Source organism: Chelonia mydas, chromosome 12 (genome assembly GCF_015237465.2).
Source record: "Chelonia mydas isolate rCheMyd1 chromosome 12, rCheMyd1.pri.v2, whole genome shotgun sequence".
Taxonomy (NCBI): Eukaryota; Metazoa; Chordata; order Testudines; family Cheloniidae; genus Chelonia; species Chelonia mydas.
The window spans coordinates 259973-277565 of record NC_051252.2 but is presented as its reverse complement, the minus strand read 5'-3'; the positions used below and the strand labels follow the sequence as shown (position 1 = coordinate 277565).

Sequence of the window (17593 nt, the reverse complement as noted above, 5' to 3'; positions counted from 1 at the left end):
GTCCTGGGGCCGGTTTTGTTCAATATCTTCATAAATGATCTGGAGGATGGTGTGGATTGCACTCTCAGCAAATTTGTGGATGATACTAAACTAGGAGGAGTGGTAGATACGGTGGCAGGTAGGGATAGCATACAGAGGAACCTAGACAAATTGGAGGATTGGGCCAAAAGAAATCTGATGAGGTTCAACAAGGATAAGTGCAGGGTCCTACACTTAGGAAGGAAGATTCCAATGCACCGCTACAGACTAGGGACCGAATGGCTAGGCAGCAGTTCTGCGGAAAAGGACCTAGGGGTGACAGTGGACGAGAAGCTGGATATGAGTCAACAGTGTGCCCTTGTTGCCAAGAAGACCAATGGCATTTTGGGATGTATAAGTAGGGGCATAGCCAGCAGATCGAGAGACATGATCATTCTCCTCTATTCGACATTGGTGAAGCCTCATCTGGAGTACGGTGTCCAGTTTTGGGCCCCACACTACAAGAAGGATGTGAAAAAATGGGAGAGCATCCAGCGAAGGGCAACAAAAATGATTAGGGGTCTGGAACACATGGCTTCTGAGGAGAGGCTGAGGGAACTGGGATTGCTTAGTCTGCAGAAGAGAAGAATGAGGGGGGATTTGATAGCTGCTTTCAACTGCCTGAGAGGTGGTTCCAAAGAGGATGGTTCTAGACTATTCTCAGTGGTAGAAAATGACTGGACAAGGATTAATGGTCTCAAGTTGCAGTGGGGGAGGTTTAGGTTGGATATTAGGAAAAACTTTTTCACTAGAAGGGTGGTGAAACACTGGAATGCGTTACCTAGGGAGGTGGTAGCATCTCCTGCCTTAGAAGTTTTTAAGGTCAGGCTTGACAAAGCCCTGGCTGGGATGATTTAGTTGGGGATTGGTCCTGCTTCGAGCAGGGGGTTGGACTAGATGACCTCCTGAGGTCCCTTCCAACCCTAATATTCTATGATTCTATGATTCAGCCCATGGGCTATGGCTTCAGACTTCAACCCCCGGGGCAGTGGAGCTCCGCCTTGGAAAAATTGCCACATTTGCCACCAGCAAAAGTTGGTGGCCGCACTCTGAGGCCACCAAAAAAATGGTGATGGAACCCCTGCTCCAGAGCATGGAGGGGCAGCAGCTAAGGCCAGCAGGCAGCCTGGGCTGGGCAGATGCTCAGAGCAGAGCCCCAAAGGGCTGTCCTGTCTCCCTCCTCAGCAGCAAACCATCAATCCCCCTGATCCCTGAGACAGCAGCCCAGGGCTAAGGGCAGCACCCACTGGAATTTCTCATCTTGCTCCCACTGGGGTGAGCAGGGACCTGTGGGTGTTTCTAGTAGAGCCGTTGGAACTGAAGTGGGGAACCAGCCTTTTATAACAGGCAGCTCAAGAATGGCATCAGATGAGCAGACTATTGCTTTAACTACTAGGCCACCTTGCCGAATGAACGGCCTCTTATTTCCTTGTTTCTAAGGTCTCAGCTTCCTGCAACCTTTTATCCAAGTTCATTGGCTGGCTGGGCACGGGAGGGTCTGTACTATTTGAAAAGACCAAGTGCCAGGGACAAAAAACTCCAATCCCGCCTGGTGCGGGGAGCCGGGTTTGCTCTTCAGATTCTGTCGTTTGTAAATGTCCAGGTCTGGGAATGTCCCACAGAAGCATTTCTAATGGGCAGCTGGCTGCAGAACAGTTAAACTTCACAGAGCTCCTGTGGAGGACAGATGGGAATTAGAAATATTTTGAGGATCGTTTGGGAAATTAGCCTTTGCTGACAAGGTTTGTCTCTGTTCCTATTTCACCTTCTGGTGTTATGCAGAGGGATCTTTGGAATATTTTTGCGAGCTTAATAACTATCTCTGAAACTTTATTTACTCAAACTTCAAAATTGGTGTCACCTGATTTTTGCATTGCCCTGTGAAAAAACAACGGATACATGGGGCTTTCTACAGGGCGTCATGATGCTAAAGTTGGGGAATTCAATCACTGTACTTGTGTGGGGGGGGTTGCTTCTCTACAGCTGACTCAGAGCTTCCAGCCTCGGGCTGCCCCTGCCTCACTGCCAGGCACACCGGGCTGTTAGCTGCACCCATTGTCCTTGCCAGGGGTCCCCGCTGAACCCGGCGGGTGACTCTGCAGGTGGAGAAGGTGCTGTGTAGCGATGTAGAGCAGGTGCAGGAAGGAGCCGGGGTCACTATTCAAATTCTGAATTGCACAATTTTCCAAAGTTGGGAATGTCCAGAACCAATTCTAATGGGAAGGCGAATGCAGAGCAGTTACACTGGAGGGGCCCAGACCTGCAGTGGGGGCACAGCGGAAATTAATAATGGGAAGATCATTTGTTAAATTAGTCTTCACTGACAAGATTTGTCTCTGTTCTTATCTCACGTTATGGTGTTATTTAGAGGAATCCGTACATATTTTTACTGTAGTAATTAAACCCTTAACTTTATTTAATCAAGCCAAAAACTTAGTATCACTTATTTTTTTCTCTGTCCTAGCAGGAATGAATTGAATTTTGTGACATTCTGGAAAGTGCAGAGAGCTTAAATTTGGCGAATTCAGTCTCCGTGTTTGTGAGCTGATGTTTTCCTCTCACAGTTCAGTGAATGCACTGCGATACTCAGAGGGATCTAAGGGCTGGTGTACGCTGGTCACTTAACTGGCAGAGCTACGTCTCTCAGAGTGTGAAAAATCCACACCCCCAAACCAATACAGTTAAGCTGACCTAAGCCCTGGTTAGATAGAGCTAAATAGAAGGAAAAATTGTTCCATCAACGTAACTATTACAGGGATGGGAAAACCCCTCGAGTCTCTGTAGTGACTGTCTACCCAAGGTGCTAGAGAAGTGTCACAGCAGAGTTTTAGGTGTAGGCAGCCAAAGAGACCAGATCTGGCTCAGTTCACACTGTGGATGCTCAGGCACTAAGACTACAGTAATAATAACAGCCCAGTGCTTCCGTAGTTGGCAGGATTTGAACCTGCGCGGGGCAACCCCAATGGATTTCTAGTCCATCGCCTTAACCACTCGGCCACAACTACTGGATGTACAGCTGCTCCACTACACTATGATTCAGTTCTCACAGAATTGTCACTTCAAATTGTTTGCTTAGACCAGCTTCCCCAGCACACTCAAGGCTGTGCATTAGTGTAAGTGTGTCCCTGGCTGAACAGCGAGAATTCCTGCCCATTTCCCTTCCGGCTGGAGCACGATGAGAGTGTGTTTGTGTTAACGACATTGCTGTAGATCAGTGTTCATTCCCCACGTTGACAAGCAGACAGTCCCTTTCCGATTCAAATCTCCAGCACATCGTTCCAATAGCAGGGGTTGGGTTTTCCCTGGGGCATGGAAACTTTTCAGGGGGTTGGTGCGTGAACTCAGCCTTGCATTCCATCCTTGATGTTTCATGGACTAACAAGAGCAGCATAAAGAAAGAGCCGAGCCAATGTCTCCCCGACAGGGATGCAGGTGGCCACGTCCCTCTGTCTGACCATTGCCATTGCAGGAGAGAAGGGTTCACTGGAATTGAGTGCCCTGGCTCAGACAAGAGACACAGGGAGGTTTTGCTGTTCATGGATCTGTGCAAAGGAAATTGTGTCTCTGTGTGAAATTGAGGAGGGAAATGAAACTACCACATGGTGGCCCAATGCCCTACGGACTGTGGGTGAAGGGCTCAGGCTGAGAAATGATTTAACAGGGGTTTGTTTCAATTTATTGCCCTGACTAAAAACTATGGCTAAAAGTTGGCCATTGCTGTTAGTACTGGTACCTGTGTAGAACACCCCGGTGGGTGTCATGTAGGATTCATACAAGGTTTATGCGCTTGGCAACATTCAGGGCACACCCGGAGTGTTGTGCTGGACCTGTGCACACACAGCTCCTCTCAAGGGCATCAACCTTGGAATCTCGCCAAGATGACATGAACTGTGGGAAGCCTCCCAGGACTGGGCTCAAGGCCAGAGAGCAAGGAATGCGGTAGATAGAAACTGGTAAATAAGAATGTTAAACAAAGCCAGTGTATTCCTTTTATCTGTTGGAGAATGTAATGCGCGGGGGGAGAGAAAGAATAAAGGGGAAGGTGGAAAGCTGACAGGCAGAAGCCCGTTAGCAAACTAGCCTGCTTGCTTGCTTAAAGCTGTGTCCTGTCTTGTCATTGAACCGCCACAGTGTCAAGTCCATGACCTTAACCAGGGGTAGTCGATTCTTTTTATCAAGATCCAAATTTCTTGGTCAAGGTACAGTCAAGGTCTAGACTCCAGAGAAAACAATACACTGAGGTAATAAGAAGTATGTAAAAAGATTTTGCAGTCACTGTGGGCATAGCTATGATGTGGTGTGTTTCACTCTTTATATCTGGGGCCACCGCCTTTCCCTTTAGCCTTGCGGTTGACCAAGGGTAAAACGAAACATCTCTTCAGATACCAGGGAGTGTTTGTGTTCATTCCTATGAGCTACACAGGGGTTTGATGTTGTTGCTTTCAATCCTCCGGCTCTGGCGGGATAAGGAACAAGTCAGGCTGTCACTGAACTGAAGGTGGGAGATCATTTTTTGACCGGGAGAGGGACACCCCCTCTTAAAGGTGTTTGTCTGGCTGGCAGCCCTGGTTCCCAGGTCTCTCCTGAGGGAAGAAAGTTTCTATGCAAAATACCAAAACTTTTAAGGGAGAGGACGGAAAGGTGATGGCCACACGATGGGGCCAGTATGAACCACAATTTGGTGCTTTCACGTGGGACGACTCTGAACATTGACTGATCTCCGCTCCCTTGGATTTGAAGAGATGTTTACTTTTGGACTTTTGAAACTACAAGGCTGAAGCAATTATATCAGGGGTCTCAAACTCCCATCCTCCAGGACATTTGCTGCCTGCGAACCTCCCGAATGTGGCCTGTAGGGCTTTAGCAGTTTTGGCGCCAGGTCTCTCCCTTGGCCCCACCTGCTACCCCCAGACACTCCCCCTGCCCCCCGACTCCAGGGGCCCTGGCAGCGCAGCAGAGCTGAGCTGCGTCTTCCTGCTCGCTCCGGTGGCTGCTGGCCCCTCCCTGTGGCCCGGGGCGGTGGGGGGTGTGTGCGTGCTGCCCCTCTCTGAGCGCCCCTGCACCCAATGGGGCACTGTGGGGGCGCTGTGCCTTGAAGCCCCAGGTAAGCACCGCACCTCCAACCCCCTCCCAGAGTCTGCATCCCCACCCCACATACCCCTCTCGCTTCCCCAACTCTCTCCCAGAGCCTGCATCACATCCCCCAACCTCCAAACTCCCTCCCAGAGCCTGCACCCCCTTCCTCCGCACACCCCCGAGCCTCCAAACTCCCTCCCAGAGCCTGCACCCCCTTCCCACACACCCCCTCTCAACCCCAAACACCCTCCCAGAGCATGCACCCCCACCCCCTCCTCCTGCACCCCCACCCCCTGCCCCTGCCCCAGTCCGGAGCCTGCACCCAGGACCCGAACTGCAACCCAGAGCCTGCACCCCAGATCCCCCCTCCCACCCAAACTGCCTCCCAGAGCCCAACCTCTCACCCTTCTGCACTCAAAGTCCCTTCCAGAGCCCGCACCCCAGTCGCCTACCCCAGACCTCTTCTCCCACCCAAACTCCCTCCCAGAGCCTTAGGCAGGTGGGGGGGTGGAGTTTTTTGGGGGGTGCAGTTTTGGGGAGCGGGTTCTGGGTGGCATAAATGACATTATTGGCCCACTGGGAGAATTTGAGGATTGGCACTGGCCCTAAGGTAAAGTGAGTTTGAGACCCTGCTTTAAGGGATTGGAGCAATGCTGGGGAGATGGAAGGGCACAGAGCGGGGGAGCAGTGTGCGCTCCAAGGAAAGTTGTTGTTGTGCTCTGGTGACACAGGGTGGGTGTGGGGATCTTGTAAGCTGTGGGGTTTGTGTAGAGATAAAGTTTACTAACCCGCAGGTTCAAAGCCGTTCCTGCTCTGGGCTATACAGGGCAGTCTTTATTGAGAGTGTAGCTCACTGGTTGAATAGTTGCCTGCAGGGCAATGGGTTCCTAGTTCAAATCCAAGTGCTTCCCTTTAAAAACTTTTTCAAATGAGAATTGATTTCCGGACCCATCTCCAGTGTGTTCAGGAGTCCGCTGAATGGGGATGCTTGAAATGAATGTAAACCGTCAGCAGTTCCCCTTGCGAATGTAGAAAACCCAGCAGAGCTGTCCAGCAGCTGAAATCCACTCCAGTCCTCTCGTCTCCAAGAGGGACACTCTGTATTTGGGGCATGTGTGACACCTCTGGGACGATGACAGGTGAAAAAATGCTGGATTCAATGACAGCTGAGACCACAGGAGGGGAAGGTGAATGGCAGCACTGCACAGGGTCATAACACTCAGACCCGGGGCTTCACTGTCACTATCCCTGTGTTTGCCCTCATTTATATCCTAAGAAACACACCCTTCCCCCTCCCCCACACACTGTCACACCCAACCTTTTCCCCTGGAGCCCACCCCACCCCAACCCTGCCCTACCCCTCTCCCACACACACACGGCATGGGACACAGCCTCTCCGTGACTCACCCAGGTCGGGACTTGCCTCTGCATCGCCCCAACAGGGGAGCAGAGAGCCTGAAGGGCCACAGGAGACAGATGAAGATTGACTGGAATAGAAAAGTCTTCCCTTTGCTTCTTCAGAGTCTCGTTAACCTCACCCAGGAGAAGTTCCAGCACCGGGTGGGCTCAAAGCACCAACCTTCCCCTCAGCAGTGGAAGGTGGGAACCAGCTCGATCACACGGAAGGAGGCTCCCCACCTCTGTTGCTGCTGTCCTGCAGCCTTTCCTATGGATTTGTTTTAGTAATGCAACCCCCGCCAACCCATCCATCTATGAACTAAAGAGACAAGCCCCTAAATGTGGGCTCCAGTGGTCCAATGGCTTAGTGCACAGGACTTATAGAGCAATGCTGCAGTTGTGAGTTCAAACCCCAGCTAGAGTACTGGTTTTCTGCAAGCAGATGGCTTCTGCCAATCATTTTGCCCTGCGGAAAATTCCAATACAATACTATTCCAGCCCAGCAGACACCGAAAAGCAGACACCGAGGTCCCTTCCTTTACCGAGTGCAGGGCAGATTCACACATCTACAAGGCTCCGCTCTCCACCAGCTGCCTGTGTCAGGAGGGGTCAAGCAGAGCCCAGAGCGCTGCCCATCCTGTGATTCTTCACCCCCTGACTCCCCTTCAATCTTTGCTCCCCAAATCACCTGTGTGCACACCCTCCTGGCTGTGAGAGTCAAACCCTGCCTGACTTCTGTATGTTGGTATGTTTTGTGTCTGTCGTGTTGATGTGCATGTGGGTCCTGGGTGATTTTTGTGAATGCCTTGCCCAGTTTTGTGTGCATGTGTGTATGATTTTTGCATGCATATTGTTTTTTGCTTAGTATTCTTTTGGTATGTGGATTTTGTGTTTTCTTGTTTTGTGCTTTTTCTGTGTTTTTTGGTGAGGATTTGTTCTTTGTATGTTTTGAGTGGCTTTCCCTTATGTGTGTATGGCTTTGTGTGTGTGTGTGTGTGGTTTTTGTTTATGTCTGTGTGGGCCTGTGCACTGTGTGATTTTCTCTTTCTCTCTGTGTGTTTGTCTCTCTGTTTGTATCTTCATGTGTAAATTCACTGTAACTTTTCAAAATATCCACAGCTTTGCCAATTTTCACCAGGAATTTTTCTCCATCAACCAATTCTCACTTGTTCCCTACCACTTGGTGACCATTGCCCCAGGGCACTGTCACTCTCAGGGTCCTGATTTCCCATTGACCCAACTCCTTTCTATTGGGACTGGGAACTAGCCAACCAAAAAACCCCACAAAGTTTTAGTAAAGGGCCAACAGTCCCCTTACACAAGCCAGCCCCGTGAGGCTCACTGATGGCCAGAGAAGGCAGCAGAAGCTGGTCCCATGGTGTAATGGTCAGCACTCAGGACTCTGAATCCTGCAAGCTGAGTTCAAATCGCAGTAGGACCTTGTGGTAAATCCCTGGAGCTCAAACTCCTCGCCTTCCCTGTCTCTGGCTGTGCAAGAATGAGTTGTTTACCTCCTACTGGGTGACTCCTGCCCTCTGGAGCCAGGTCTTTGGGTGGGATGGCTGCAATGGGTTGGGGCTCCAGAAATGGCTACTGATGCCTGCAGTCCTGTGGTTTGACCTGGTGGTTGGGATTCTCGCCGCTTCACCTGATGCCCACAAGTTTGTACTTGCTGCCACACTTTTCCTCTTTCCCACATGGCACCTGAAGAAAGGAGTGCCAGGGCCAGGCTGTAGGCATATTTTATATAGGCATATTTTTAATATTTGTAATTTGAAATAATTGTAATTCTGCAATATTGATTTGCAGCTCTCCTTAGCTGCTGACAGTGTCCGTGTTAAAGCTTGCAAACTGTCAATTGACTCTAAGTACCTTGTAAGCCATTAATTAACTCTAAGCGATGCTTTGTAATTGACATGGACACCTTACAACACAAACCGCTCAATTGACACTACTCTCTCTGAAAAAAGAAAAGGAGGACCTGTGGCACCTTAGAGACTAACCAGTTTATTTGAGCATAAGCTTTTGTGAGCTACAGCTCACTTCATCCGATGCAGTGAGCTGTAGCTCACAAAAGCTTATGCTCAGATAAATTGGTTAGTCTCTAAGGTGCCACAAGTCCTCCTGTTCTTTTTGCGGATACAGACTAACACGGCTGCTACGCTGGATACTCTCTCTGAGATGACACTTTCGCTTGCTTGTAATTGAGATTGACACTTGTCAATGTTCCTTCCCCACTCTGAATGCTAGGGTACAGACGTGGGGACCTGCATGAAAACCTCCTAAGCTTACTTTTACCAGTTTAGGTTAAAACTTCCCCAAGGTACAAACTATTTTATCTTTTGCCCTTGGACTTTTGCTGCCACCACCAAACGCTTAACACCAGTTATTGGGAAAGAGTTTGTTTGGAAACGTCTTTCCCCCCAAAATCCTCCCAAATCTTACCCCCTTTTTTCTGGGGAAGGTTTGATAAAAATCCTCACCAATTTGCATAGGTGACCACAGACCCAAACCCTTGAATCTTAAGAACAATGAAAAAGCATTCAGTTTCTTAAAAGAAGAATTTTAATAGAAGAAAAAGTAAAAAGAATCACCTCCGTAAAATCAGGATGGTAAATACCTTACAGGGCAATTAGATTAAAAACATAGAGAATCCCTCTAGGCAAAACCTTAAGTTACAAAAAGACACAAAAACAGGAATATCCATTCCATTCAGCACAGCTTATTTTCTCAGCCATTTAAAGAAATCTGAATCTAACACATATCTAGCTAGATTACTTACTAAGTTCTAAGACTCCATTCCTGTTCTGTCCCAGGCAAAAGCATCACACAGGCAGACCCAGACCCTTTGTTTCTCCCCACCTCCAGCTTTGAAAGTATCTTGTCTTCTCATTGGTCATTTTGGTCAGGTGCCAGCGAGGTTATCCTAGCTTCTTAACCCTTTACAGGTGAAAGGGTTTTTCCTCTGGCCAGGAGGGATTTTGAAGGGGTTTACCCTTCACTTTATGACAACGCTTATGAATGCAAACCGCTCAATTGACTTGACTTGCTCAATTGGTTCTGCTCAATTGACTCTACTCTGTAAACTGATACTTTGTAACGGAGATTGGCACTTTTTGTAACAACAACTGCGGAAAGCCCTTAACTGGCGCAGCTGGCATAGGACTAAATTTCTATAAAAATGGACTCTGAGAACTGAGAACTTTCAGTCTCCGGTTCTGCCACCACCCTCCAGGAGCATCGGATGCGCATCTGACACGGACTTGGCTCCATTCTCGTGTCCAGGCCACCTGGCCAGTGCTCTGTCACGGGCAACGTCTAGGCTGGTCACTATAACCTCTATGCAGAACTTGTATGACTCAATGTATGAATGGATCTGTAGATAAGTAAGGAATAAGTAGTGACATAGCTGTGTGTGTTTTCTATATTTTTATTATATTTACAATAAATGTGGCATTTTGCCTTGTCCCTTTTACAAGATCCTGTTGGTCTTATTTTATTAGTATAACACAGACACCCTCCCCCAGCTCTCCCTGCACCCTGGGCTCACACCTGGGTGTCTCCTGAATCCTTGGCATTGTCCAGCATGTCTCCCTCCACAGAAGTCACCTGGCCTCATCTTAGACGCCATCTTCATATTGCTCTTCTCCTTCCCAGAGCTCCTGCTCTGCTCCTCAGACCCATCTGTCCTCAGCTCCGCAGACAGAGGGGAAGAGGCACCGTGGGTTCACACACGCCCCATTCCAGACACCCCATCGCATCCACAGGGCTCCCAAACCAGGACACCAGGCCCCACCCCGAGGGAGCAAAAAGCCTCTGTGAGCCCAGTACACACCAGACAGGAAAAGATTAACACCCACACCCAGCTGTGACGGTGCTGCCTGTGAGAGCCAGCTGAGGTCACTCAATCACGGTGAACTGCAAACAGACCAGGGCAGACAAACCCCAAACACTGGTGGATATTCCAATAGTTAGATTTACCCAGCCAGCCCAAAACAGCTGCTATAGCACCTCCCTGGTTAATCAGACGTCCAAATAATGCAGGTCCCTTAAGGTGCCCAGCCTCAGGCCTCCATCCAGACACGCATGTCAAGCATATGATGATCAATTCTGAAAATCTTCTTTCATCACACAAAAGAAAAGTTTCAGAGTAACAGCCGTGTTAGTCTGTATTCGTAAAAAGAACTAAACTAAACTGGGAGGAGTGGTAGATACGCTGGAGGGGAGGGATAGGATACAGAAGGACCTAGACAAATTGGAGGATTGGGCCAAAAGAAATCTGATGAGGTTCAATAAGGATAAGTGCAGGGTCCTGCACTTAGGACGGAAGAACCCAATGCACCGCTACAGACTAGGGACCGAATGGCTAGGCAGCAGTTCTGCGGAAAAGGACCTAGGGGTGACAGTGGACGAGAAGCTGGATATGAGTCAGCAGTGTGCCCTTGTTGCCAAGAAGGCCAATGGCATTTTGGGATGTATAAGTAGGGGCATAGCGAGCAGATCGAGGGACGTGATCGTTCCCCTCTATTCGACACTGGTGAGGCCTCATCTGGAGTACTGTGTCCAGTTTTGGGCCCCACACTACAAGAAGGATGTGGATAAATTGGAAAGAGTCCAGCGAAGGGCAACAAAAATGATTAGGGGTCTAGAGCACATGACTTATGAGGAGAGGCTGAGGGAGCTGGGATTGTTTAGTCTGCAGAAGAGAAGAATGAGGGGAGATTTGATAGCTGCTTTCAACTACCTGAAAGGGGGTTCCAAAGAGGATGGCTCTAGACTGTTCTCAATGGTAGCAGATGACAGAACGAGGAGTAATGGTCTCAAGTTGCAATGGGGGAGGTTTAGATTGGATATTAGGAAAAACTTTTTCACTAAGAGGGTGGTGAAACACTGGAATGCGTTACCTAGGGAGGTGGTAGAATCTCCTTCCTTACAGGTTTTTAAGGTCAGGCTTGACAAAGCCCTGGCTGGGATGATTTAACTGGGACTTGGTCCTGCTTTGAGCAGGGGGTTGGACTAGATGACCTTCTGGGGTCCCTTCCAACCCTGATATTCTATGATTCTATGATTCTATGATTCTAAAAGGAGTACTTGTGGCACCTTAGAGACTAACCAGTTTATTTGACCATGAGCTTTCGTGAGCTACAGCTCACTTCATCAGATGCATAGCATAACGTGGAAACTGCAGAAGACATTATATACACACAGAGACCATGAAACAAAACTTCCTCCCACCTCACTCCCCCGCTGGCAACAGCTTATCTAAAGTGATCCTCAAGTAGAGCCATTTCCAGCACAAATCCAGGTTTTCTCACCCTTTCCCCCCCCCCCCACACACACACATACAAATTCACTCTCCTGCTGGCAACAGCCCATCCCCCTTTGAAACCCCTCTTTATAATGCGCATGATAATCAAGGTGGGTCACCTCCAGCACTAATCCAGGTTTTCTCACCCCCTCCCCACACACCCCCCTTTTCCAAAAACCACACACACAAACTCATTCTCCTGCTGGCAACAGCTCATCTTACAATGTGCACAGCAATAATCCAAGTTTAACCAGAGCGTCTTGGGGGGGGGGGTTTGCAGGAAAAAAGACAAGGGGAGACAGGCTACCTTGCATAATGACTTAGCCACTCCCAGTCTCTATTCAAGCCCAAATTAATAGTATCCAATTTGCAAATGAATTCCAATTCAGCAGTTTCTCGCTGGAGTCTGGATTTGAAGTTTTTTTGCTTTAAGATAGCGACCCTCATGTCTGTGATTGCGTGACCAGAGAGATTGAAGTGTTCTCCGACTGGTTTATGAATGTTATAATTCTTGACATCTGATTTGTGTCCATTTATTCTTTTACGTAGAGACTGTCCAGTTTGACCAATGTACATGGCAGAGGGGCATTGCTGGCACATGATGGCATATATCACATTGGTGGATGTGCAGGTGAACGAGCCTCTGATAGTGTGGCTGATGTTGTTAGGCCCTGTGATGGTGTCCCCTGAATAGATATGTGGGCACAGTTGGCAACGGGCTTTGTTGCAAGGATAGGTTCCTGGGCTAGTGGTTCTGTTGTGTGGTATGTGGTTGTTGGTGAGTATTCGCTTCAGGTTGGGGGGCTGTCTGTAGGCAAGGACTGGCCTTTCTCCCAAGATTTGTGAGAGTGTTGGGTCATCCTTCAGGATAGGTTGTAGATCCTTAATAATGCGTTGGAGGGGTTTTAGTTGGGGGCTGAAGGTGACGGCTAGTGGCGTTCTGTTATTTTCTTTGTTAGGCCTGTCCTGTAGTAGGTGACTTCTGGGAACTCTTCTGGCTCTATCAATCTGTTTCTTCACTTCCGCAGGTGGGTATTGTAGTTGTAAGAATGCTTGATAGAGATCTTGTAGGTGTTTGTCTCTGTCTGAGGGGTTGGAGCAAATGCGGTTGTATCGCAGAGCTTGGCTGTAGACGATGGATCGTGTGGTGTGGTCAGGGTGAAAGCTGGAGGCATGTAGGTAGGAATAGCGGTCAGTAGGTTTCCGGTATAGGGTGGTGTTGATGTGACCATCGTTTATTAGCACTGTAGTGTCCAGGAAGTGGATCTCTTGTGTGGACTGGACCAGGCTGAGGTTGATGGTGGCATGGAAATTGTTGAAATCATGGTGGAATTCCTCAAGGGCTTCTTTTCCATGGGTCCAGATGATGAAGATGTCATCAATATAGCGCAAGTAAAGTAGGGGCGTTAGGGGACGAGAGCTGAGGAAGCGTTGTTCTGAAATTGTGGAAAAGCAGCATCACTTGCCCCATAACCTCAGCCGTGCAGAACACAATGCCATCCACAGCCTCAGAAACAACTCTGACATCATAATCAAAAAGGCTGACAAAGGAGGTGCTGTTGTCATCATGAATAGGTCGGAATATGAACAAGAGGCTGCTCGGCAGCTCTCCAACACCACTTTCTACAAGCCATTACCCTCTGATCCCACTGAGAGTTACCAAAAGAAACTACAGCATTTGCTCAAGAAACTCCCTGAAAAAGCACAAGATCAAATCCGCACAGACACACCCCTGGAACCCCGACCTGGGATATTCTATCTACTACCCAAGATCCATAAACCTGGCAATCCTGGGCGCCCCATCATCTCAGGCATTGGCACCCTGACAGCAGGATTGTCCGGCTATGTAGACTCACTCCTCAGGCCCTACGCTACCAGCACTCCCAGCTACCTTCGAGACACCACTGACTTCCCGAGGAAACTACAATCCATTGGTGATCTTCCTGATAACACCATCCTGGCCACTATGGATGTAGAAGCCCTCTACACCAACATTCCACACAAAGATGGACTACAAGCCATCAAGAACACTATCCCCGATAATGTCACGGCTAACCTGGTGGCTGAACTTTGTGACTTTGTCCTTACCCATAACTATTTTACATTTGGGGACAATGTATACCTTCAGATCAGCGGCACTGCTATGGGTACCCGCATGGCCCCACAGTATGCCAACATTTTTATGGCTGATTTAGAACAACGCTTCCTCAGCTCTCGTCCCCTAACGCCCCTACTTTACTTGCGCTATATTGATGACATCTTCATCATCTGGACCCATGGAAAAGAAGCCCTTGAGGAATTCCACCATGATTTCAACAATTTCCATGCCACCATCAACCTCAGCCTGGTCCAGTCCACACAAGAGATCCACTTCCTGGACACTACAGTGCTAATAAACGATGGTCACATCAACACCACCCTATACCGGAAACCTACTGACCGCTATTCCTACCTACATGCCTCCAGCTTTCACCCTGACCACACCACACGATCCATCGTCTACAGCCAAGCTCTGCGATACAACCGCATTTGCTCCAACCCCTCAGACAGAGACAAACACCTACAAGATCTCTATCAAGCATTCTTACAACTACAATACCCACCTGCGGAAGTGAAGAAACAGATTGATAGAGCCAGAAGAGTTCCCAGAAGTCACCTACTACAGGACAGGCCTAACAAAGAAAATAACAGAACGCCACTAGCCGTCACCTTCAGCCCCCAACTAAAACCCCTCCAACGCATTATTAAGGATCTACAACCTATCCTGAAGGATGACCCAACACTCTCACAAATCTTGGGAGAAAGGCCAGTCCTTGCCTACAGACAGCCCCCCAACCTGAAGCGAATACTCACCAACAACCACATACCACACAACAGAACCACTAGCCCAGGAACCTATCCTTGCAACAAAGCCCGTTGCCAACTGTGCCCACATATCTATTCAGGGGACACCATCACAGGGCCTAACAACATCAGCCACACTATCAGAGGCTCGTTCACCTGCACATCCACCAATGTGATATATGCCATCATGTGCCAGCAATGCCCCTCTGCCATGTACATTGGTCAAACTGGACAGTCTCTACGTAAAAGAATAAATGGACACAAATCAGATGTCAAGAATTATAACATTCATAAACCAGTCGGAGAACACTTCAATCTCTCTGGTCACGCAATCACAGACATGAGGGTCGCTATCTTAAAGCAAAAAAACTTCAAATCCAGACTCCAGCGAGAAACTGCTGAATTGGAATTCATTTGCAAATTGGATACTATTAATTTGGGCTTGAATAGAGACTGGGAGTGGCTAAGTCATTATGCAAGGTAGCCTGTCTCCCCTTGTCTTTTTTCCTGCAAACCCCCCCCCCCAAGACGCTCTGGTTAAACTTGGATTATTGCTGTGCACATTGTAAGATGAGCTGTTGCCAGCAGGAGAATGAGTTTGTGTGTGTGGTTTTTGGAAAAGGGGGGTGTGTGGGGAGGGGGTGAGAAAACCTGGATTAGTGCTGGAGGTGACCCACCTTGATTATCATGCGCATTATAAAGAGGGGTTTCAAAGGGGGATGGGCTGTTGCCAGCAGGAGAGTGAATTTGTATGTGTGTGTGTGGGGGGGGGGGAAAGGGTGAGAAAACCTGGATTTGTGCTGGAAATGGCTCTACTTGAGGATCACTTTAGATAAGCTGTTGCCAGCGGGGGAGTGAGGTGGGAGGAAGTTTTGTTTCATGGTCTCTGTGTGTATATAATGTCTTCTGCAGTTTCCACGTTATGCTATGCATCTGATGAAGTGAGCTGTAGCTCACGAAAGCTCATGCTCAAATAAACTGGTTAGTCTCTAAGGTGCCACAAGTACTCCTTTTCTTTTTACAAAAGAAAAGGTTCTCCTGACCCCAAAGGACCAAGCCCCAGACCCAGGTCAAATGAGAACTCAGATCTTTCCCCAAATACATGCTTACAGTCAATTCTTATTAACTAACTAAAATTTATTAAAAAAGAAAAGAGAGAATTGGTTAAAAGACCAATTTACAGACAGACTTGAGTTCAATTCTTGAGGTTCAGAGATGAGCTTGTAGTCGCCAAAAGTCCTTTTAGAAATAGTCCACAGGTTACAGTCCGATGTCCATATTCAGGGTGACTCCAGTCAATGACTGGTGATCTCAATCCTTATGACTCAGGGTTTCCCCCTCTTGAAACCCAAAGCAGATCTGAGATGAAGAAGGATCATGTCCCAAGGTTTTTATACATTTCCTGTCTGAGAAAACAATTGGCTTAACTTTCCTTCTTCCAAAGATCATGGCAATTAGCACAGGATAATTTATCCATTAAACAGTTCAGATACAGGTGATCACAACCTTCAAAGAGACATAGACAATAATACTATGTCACTCAAGAGTCTTCCTAAATGTTAATATTCCTTTTTTGATCTTTGAATCAAAGCTCTGGCCCTAGACAAGACTTGTTTGCTTACATCACAAGACCTGAGCAAACATCTACTCTTCTACCTCTAACAATGCAGACTTGCATTTCAAAGCTCTATTCAATTACATCTCTCCCTACCCAGTCTTTAAAAGTTTGGGGGAGGAGGAGGTCGGGGGCGGGGTGCTGAGGATGGTGGGGAGAGGAGGAGGAAGTTGGGGGAGGGGCGCTGAGTATGGCGGGGGTAGGAGGAGGTTGGGGGCGGGGTGCTGAGGACAAGGGGAGGAGGAGGTCGGGGGTGAGGTGCTGAGAAAGGGGGAGGAGGGAGGAGGTCGGGGGCAGGGCACTGAGGATGGGGAGGGGTTTGGGGGCAGGGGGGTTGTGGGGTGCAGGCTCCAGGAGGGGTTTTGGGGTGGGAGAGATTGGGGTGGGAGGGCGGGGAAGTCGGAGGTTCGGGGTCCAGCCAGGTGGCGCTTGGCTCAGGTAGCTCCCGGCTGGCAGCTCCGCGGGACTCAGGCTGGCCCCACACTCAGGGGGTGACTCCAGATTCACCCTGAGGCAGCTGATCCTAATCTGGGCAGAGGCCCCAACTCTGTGGGTGCTCTGGGTCTGGAGCACCAGGGGCAAGAAGAGGGGTGCTCAGCACCGACTGGGGTGACCAGCCATCAGGTGACCAAGGGAGCCCAGCTAGCCTAGGGCTGGTTGGGGCAGGGTCGTTTACGGGGGAAGCCCCAACAGGAGACAGGGGAAGCCAGGACAACAGGGTGGGGTGGCAAGTGGTGGCCAAACTCTCGCCACCAGGGTCTAGTCTAGCTCAGGGTCCAGCTCAACTTCCTCCCTGCGCCACTGGCCCCCAGTCTGCTTCGGCCACCAGGTCAACCCGGGAAGTAAGGCAGGAATGGGGAGAGGCAGCAAGTCAGGCTGAGCAAGGCAGGCAAAAGTGCATCTTGCCTTCATGGGCCTCTCACAACGACGTCCTTTCTGTGTGCCATGGCTGACAAAACATCCCTGACAGAGAAGCAGCAGGCCAAAGGGGAGCCATGCAGCTGCCGAAGTAGCTCATTTGGGAGAGCGTTAGACTGAAGATCTAAAGGTCCCTGGTTCAATCCCGGGCTTTGGCAGGTCCTTTCATCCCTCTTTGGTGCAGAGGTGGCTTGTTTTCTGGAGCACAGCAGCACCTTTCCCTGTTACAGTGTCCAGTCCAAAATATCAGCCCCCCGGTGCAAAAACGCTATCTTAGGATGTAAACAAGAGGCTTCCAGCACTGGGACACCTGACAGAGAGCTCAGTGGGGGGTGTAACAGCTGCTGACTCTGAGGGTCCTGGGCTAAATCCACTTGCAGGTGGAAGCATTTCAATTTATTTCACTGACAATGAGT

General features: G+C 49.1%; 2 non-coding genes across 2 annotated transcripts; one reads left to right on the top strand and one right to left on the bottom strand.

The window, feature by feature from the left end:
- Positions 1-2941: 2941 nt before the first annotated feature.
- TRNAS-AGA lies at positions 2942-3023 on the bottom strand. Its single transcript has one exon. It is a non-coding gene; the product is annotated as a tRNA-Ser (tRNA).
- A 14239-nt stretch (positions 3024-17262) lies between these two features.
- TRNAF-GAA lies at positions 17263-17335 on the top strand. The gene has a single exon. It is a non-coding gene; the product is annotated as a tRNA-Phe (tRNA).
- Positions 17336-17593: the final 258 nt, after the last annotated feature.